A 6000-nucleotide genomic window follows, 5' to 3' on the forward strand; every position below is an offset into this window, starting at 1 on the left:
TTTTTCGGGAATACCGATGATGTTGTAGTTGTTGGCGTTTAGTAAGTAGATTTTGGTACAAAAAAATCAATAATACTTCTTCGCTTTACATACCGCAGACTGTTCGTTCGTTGACAATAAGTGTGAGATTTTTAATTTTTCTTAAATCATATTTTTGTTCTGCGTTTCCTTTATTTTCAATTCCAAAAATCCCCTGTGGTTTCTAGACACTGTGCAGCCGTTTTGAATGGCATCGTGCCAAGAATTTCTTATTATTTTTATATTTTTTTTCTTGTTTTATTTTATTTTATTTTATTTTACGAAACTTTTTCGGGGTAGATAGACAAAGATTTTTGCTTGCTTTTTGTTCGGGCCACACTGAAACACAGAAATCCAAATGGGAGGTCAAATATTTGAAATTCAATTCAAAAGATGAGGAGGACCACCAGCCAGCCGAAGACGACGATGAAGACGACCACGACACCAAATCACAAAACCCACCCAAAAAAACAAAAAAAAAACTCAGAAACAGTAGCACCGAACGGTAGCTCCTCAAATGGAGAGAGCGACCACCACCATAGCCACCGTTTGCTGCTGCTTCTTCAACTTTCTGTCTTCGATGTTCTGCAATGGCTTGGCAAATCGTTAAAATTCAATAACTTTTATTTTGTTGATTGATTTGATTGTTGATTTGTTTTTGTTTTAATTCATACTTTTTGTTTTTACGTTGTTTGCAATCGTCGACCGATTGACCGTCGTCTGCAGCGCCAAACAAGTGAAAAATATTCCGCAAAAAATAACAACAAATAAAACGGGTAAACTTCTTCTTCACTTCACTTTACTACTACGTTTTCCAAAGAGATACCCGACAAACAAACGTTTCGATTGAGAGAGCGAAAATTGTTGTTAAACTTTGTCTGCTTTTTAATTTGCAATAAATTTGTGTGTTAATTTTTTCTTATTTTTTTTTTAATATTTTTAAAATAATATTTTCACTTTTTTCGAAATCTTTTCTTCACAATTTTTTGGGTCGCTTTCACGGAGAACTCTCGGCAAAAAGTGTGTGTCTATGTTTTCCTTTTGTCGTCGCGTTTTTGGGTATAGTTTTGTTATTTCACTCTTCTTTTTCATCGGCAAGCAAGCAAAGCAAGCAGTAGTCTCAGTCCTCCTCAGTCTCTATTACTTCTCCTATTTTTAGATATCGTTCCAACACAACAAAAAGTTAACTCTTCTTAGAGAGACAGAGAACGAGAGCATATACGGCGCAGAACAACGCGTTGGTTGCTTGGACGGCATACTCATGGTACTCATGGGAATCATATCAATCAGCTGATTGTTTGGTGGTGTATACCGAACAGAACAGATATTTAGCCCCACCACCACCACACCAGCGCCATCAACACATTTCGTGGTTGTTGTTGATGCCAGCCAAAGCGTCCAGTGCGCAAGATTTCTACTTGCCATGCTTCAATTGGGTAGACATTATGGACTTGTTGGACACCCTTCTTTAGAGAATTGCGACTAAAAATATTCAAAATAAATTGGAACAGGAAGCTTAATAAAATCTATAAAAAAAAACATTAAAGTTACACTGCCGCTCACTTGAATAGAACACCACTGCAAAATTTTTTTCAACTTCCAGTTTTTTCCGAATTATACAAGCGATGAAGTTTTTAACTTTTATTATATGTTGCTTCATGTAATCTTAGTCATTCTTTTGCATTCAAATTCTATTTATATAAGAATTGTACAAGAAAAACAAAATAAGGTCAAAAATTGGAGTAAAAAATTTGGCTCATTTGAATAGAACCCCCCTTTAAATCTTGCGAATACATAAATATTGTATTAGAATATCTATGCATATTCACTCTATATTGAAAACGAAGTGCTTTCAGTACTATTCAGTAAAAGTATATCCCTCCTGATTAAGGATACACCCGTATATCCTGCTTTGGCAAGGATTCACAAGTTTATTTTTGAAAGCGTACTGTCTTCTAGAGTCGTATATTTTACGCATAAGTCATTCCCATACAGTTTAGAGAATATTTACCACTGCAGGATATGGTGGCCCCTTCAGGATATCCGCATTTCTATTCAAATCTTTAAGTTTTGATGACTAGAAGTGTACAAAAGTTTATTAATTCGTGATGAAATTGCCACTCGAGATATCCGAAAATGTTTCTCAATACTGGAAATGACTGTTTTAGAACTCCTTTGTAAATTGTCGTGCGCATTTAGGGTGAAAGAAAATAACGCCCAAGTCCTTCATAATTATTAAGGACTCTCCTCATTAAGTAAACAATTGCATAACTATATAACTATTATTTTCGCGTCTATTAAATGGAAGACAATCTTCTAATTTGTTTCTGTAGCGATGAATGTCTTTTTATTGTGCTGGAACGCATTACTAATTATGAAGGACTTGGGCTTTAATTTCCTTTACCCTAAATGCGCACGACAATTTACAAAGGAGTTCTAAAACAGGCATTTCCAGTATTGAGGAACATTTTCGGATATCCCGAGTGGCAATTTCATCACGATTTTATAAACATTTTTACACTTCGAGTCATCAAAACTTAAAGATTTGAATAGAAATGCGGATATCCTGGAAGGGCCAACATATTGTACAGTGGTAAATATTTTCTAAACTGTATGGGAATGACTTATGCGTAAAATTTACGACTCTAGGAGACAGTACGCTTCCAAAAATAAACTTCTTGACAGAAAAAATTAAGCTTTGTTACGTATTACACCTGATTATTTAAAGAATCCTTGCCAAAGCAGGATATACGGGTGTATCCTTAATCAGGAGGGATATACGTTTACTGAATAGCACTGAAAGTACTTCATTTTTAATATAGAGTGAATATGCATCGATATTCTAATACAACCTTTCTGTATTCGCAAGTTTTAAATGGGGGTTCTATTCAAATGAGCCAAATTTTTTACTCTAATTTTTGACTTTATTTTGTTTTTCTTGTATAATTCTTATATATATATAAAAATGGTGTAAAAAATGTATAGTAATTCATAAAATGAGAACGGCTAGGCCGATTTCTGTAAAATTTTTTGTCAGTTATTCGTATTTTCGAGGAGAAGGTCTTTACAGAAGAAAATTTTGGAAAATCTCTCTGGAAAAGTCGGAAAATTGGAAAAATCGAAAATTGAGTTTTTGTATGAAATTTTAGTCCTTAATAGCGAGACGAAGTTCGCCGGGTCCGCTAGTTCTTATATAAATTCGATTTGAATGCAAAGGAATGACTAAGTTTACTCCAAACACATGAAGCAAAATATAATAAAAGTTAAACACTTCATATCTTTTATTATTCGGAAAATGGAGGTTGAATAAAATTTAGCATGAATTGAAATGTAGTGCTTATGAACTCTACAAACTTTTTTATTTATTAATGCCAAACTCCTAGTAAATAAGCTGTAACTCGTTGGGTTTTAGAGATATAAACATTGTTCCAAAACTAAAAAAATTTTTACACATTTCGCAGAAAAAAATAGAACTTGCTCACTCAGAAAGCGCATTTTTGAGTTATGTCACTCTTTGATATAATGAGCGATATGTTATATCTTAAAATTTATAGAACAGATTTTTATGAAATTTTCTGAAATGTGTCGTGGTACACGCGGGCATGAATTTCTGAGGGAGCACGGTAATTTCTCCTCTTTAAAAATACAATCTATTTACAAATTGGCTTAAACGGTGAGGTTCAACGATGCAAAAAGCGTAGATCTGTTCATCAGCAGGCATATACGGCCTCAATAAGCGGAAGAATTCGAATTTACCAATTATTTTGAAACTTTTACAAATAAATCGCATTAAGATAAATATAGGGAATAGGGACGATTATCAATTCTAAACAGTATCAATAGCAGGGAAAATCCAACAAAGTCCGTCAGAGAAATTATAGATTACAGATAAAATCTGTTGATAAATTTAAAATTTTCAATGAATAGCTCGGATTGACAATAGACCCGAAGAAATGATAAAGCCCATAAAAAGTTGTCATTAAATTACCAAAACTACGAGCCAACAACGTGGACCCGGGCCTGTTAGTTTTGTAGTATCGAAGGAAAATGGAGTTTTTTAAACACAAACAAACATTTGAGCAAAGGCTATAAAGGACGGGTTTACTATGTGATACCCTACACTTAGTAGTGGTGGCTTTTCACTGGTAAACGTATTTTTAGGGTGATGCTAAAGTTATCAGCCACCCTTGCTTTTATAGCACATAACCGACATAAGGCTAACTGAACCAATATAAAAAAATAATTTTATATGTGACTATTGCCAACAAGCAGAGATATCCGCCATGGAAATAAAATTCCACAATATTTTTATATGTAAGTTATATCTAAGTAATGCAATCGGGATCAATTTACTTTTGTTGAAATGCACCAAACCAATGTTGCAGGGACGTGGCCAGAAATGCATCTCGAAATTTATAACAAAAAATACAGTTTCTATAGCGATATCTCCGTTATTCGACCACCACCAACCTACTTTGTATCGATGTAAAGGCGATCTTTCCTTCTTCGATTGCTTTTAGAATACCCCTACTAGAAGCGGAGATATCATCAACACACAAAATTTCGTGTCGATTTGTTCAAAAATTTTGACCTGTTGCGTGATTACAACGTTTAGTTGGACAGACGGACGGTCGGAAACTCGTAGATCGACTCAGCTAATCGAGACATTAATTTTGGTACATGTATATATGTACATATGTAAGTATAGGTCTACCGCCATTATTAGATGTGTTGCAACCAACCAAAACCAACTATAATACCGTCCCCACATAGTGGTGTAGGATATATAAAATAAAGGAATCCCAAATATGGAACCAACCCGTGCCCTAATACATGTAAATTAACACATATGTATATCTATATATAAGCGGCTTTACCGGAATATGCTCACAGAAATATGGACCAAAAATATAATTTGGATATTTTTCACATAAAAATGATGATCACCCGCTAATAATATATACTATATATATCATGATATATATATATATCATGATTCAGAATTATTCGCATCTTCCTTGACCTAAGTTCTAACCTCGTACAAAAATTGGTCAGAATTGAATTATAACTACTAGAGCTGACAAACTATTGATAGTCGGACTATCGTTTTGATCCCTATCGGAAAGCTTTGTTTATATCAGTAGTGGAATTCTGTAACTCATTTTTTGACTTACCGACAAAAATCGGTAAAATTAAAATGCTTATAATTTCGGTAATTAACGAAACTTTTTGGTAAGTTAACAATTAAAATAAGGCCGTCGCTAAGTCCTACCGATAGCAACAGTGTTGTCAACCTTTAGTGATACTTTTCATTCATAATTTTTCGTTTTTATTTTACCGATTTTTGTCGGTAACTCAAAAAATGTGTTACAGAATTCCACTACAGATAATCCAAGTAGCTTGTTTAGGTGGCCGATGTAACCCTTGTTTTTCGACAGCAATCAAAACGATAGTCAGACTATCGATAGTTTGCCAGCTCTAATAACTACGAACTTTATCCTCTTCGACATATTACGAGTATATGTAATGGGGTTTCTACACGGTATGTTTTTTACATATTCATACATAGCAACTGTCACTTTTTTTCGCCCATATGTAATTCCTTCTGCACGGCAAAATTTTATTTTTCATTCGTTTTCTGTTGTTTTCTTTATTTATATCGCGTACAAACAAAACAGCTGTTTACCTTTGGTTGTACAGACGAGAATAGAGCGCGTTCTATTCGAAAAATATACATATGTATGCACATAACACTTTGATGCATTGAAATTTCTGTATGGTTCACACCATGTGTAAAAAATTCAGATTTGTAAAAAGTGACAGTTGGTATGCACAATTATGTAAAAAAACATACCGTGTAGAAAACCTTTAAGTAGGACGCGTCTTCCAGAAATAAAGTTATAGTCAAAAAAGTTTACTAATTTCACCCAAAGGTCCGTCATAAACAATTGACAACTTTTAAAATCGGGTAAGAATTATGCA

At 33.9% G+C, this 6000-nt stretch overlaps 1 protein-coding gene across 1 annotated transcript in view; it reads right to left on the reverse strand.

The window, feature by feature from the left end:
* CaMKII (Calcium/calmodulin-dependent protein kinase II) overlaps positions 1 to 1355 on the reverse strand; it is a 113436-nt gene extending 112081 nt beyond the window's left edge. The window contains exon 1 of the mRNA XM_073975508.1: positions 693 to 1355. The gene's annotated coding sequence lies outside the window, so the exon portion shown is untranslated. The remainder of the gene's footprint in view (positions 1 to 692) is intronic.
* Between the last annotated feature and the right edge of the window lie 4645 nt (positions 1356 to 6000).

The sequence above is a fragment of the Musca autumnalis genome, unplaced genomic scaffold (assembly GCF_047663935.1).
Source record: "Musca autumnalis isolate F117 unplaced genomic scaffold, ASM4766393v1 scaffold_3, whole genome shotgun sequence".
Classification (NCBI taxonomy): domain Eukaryota; kingdom Metazoa; phylum Arthropoda; class Insecta; order Diptera; family Muscidae; genus Musca; species Musca autumnalis.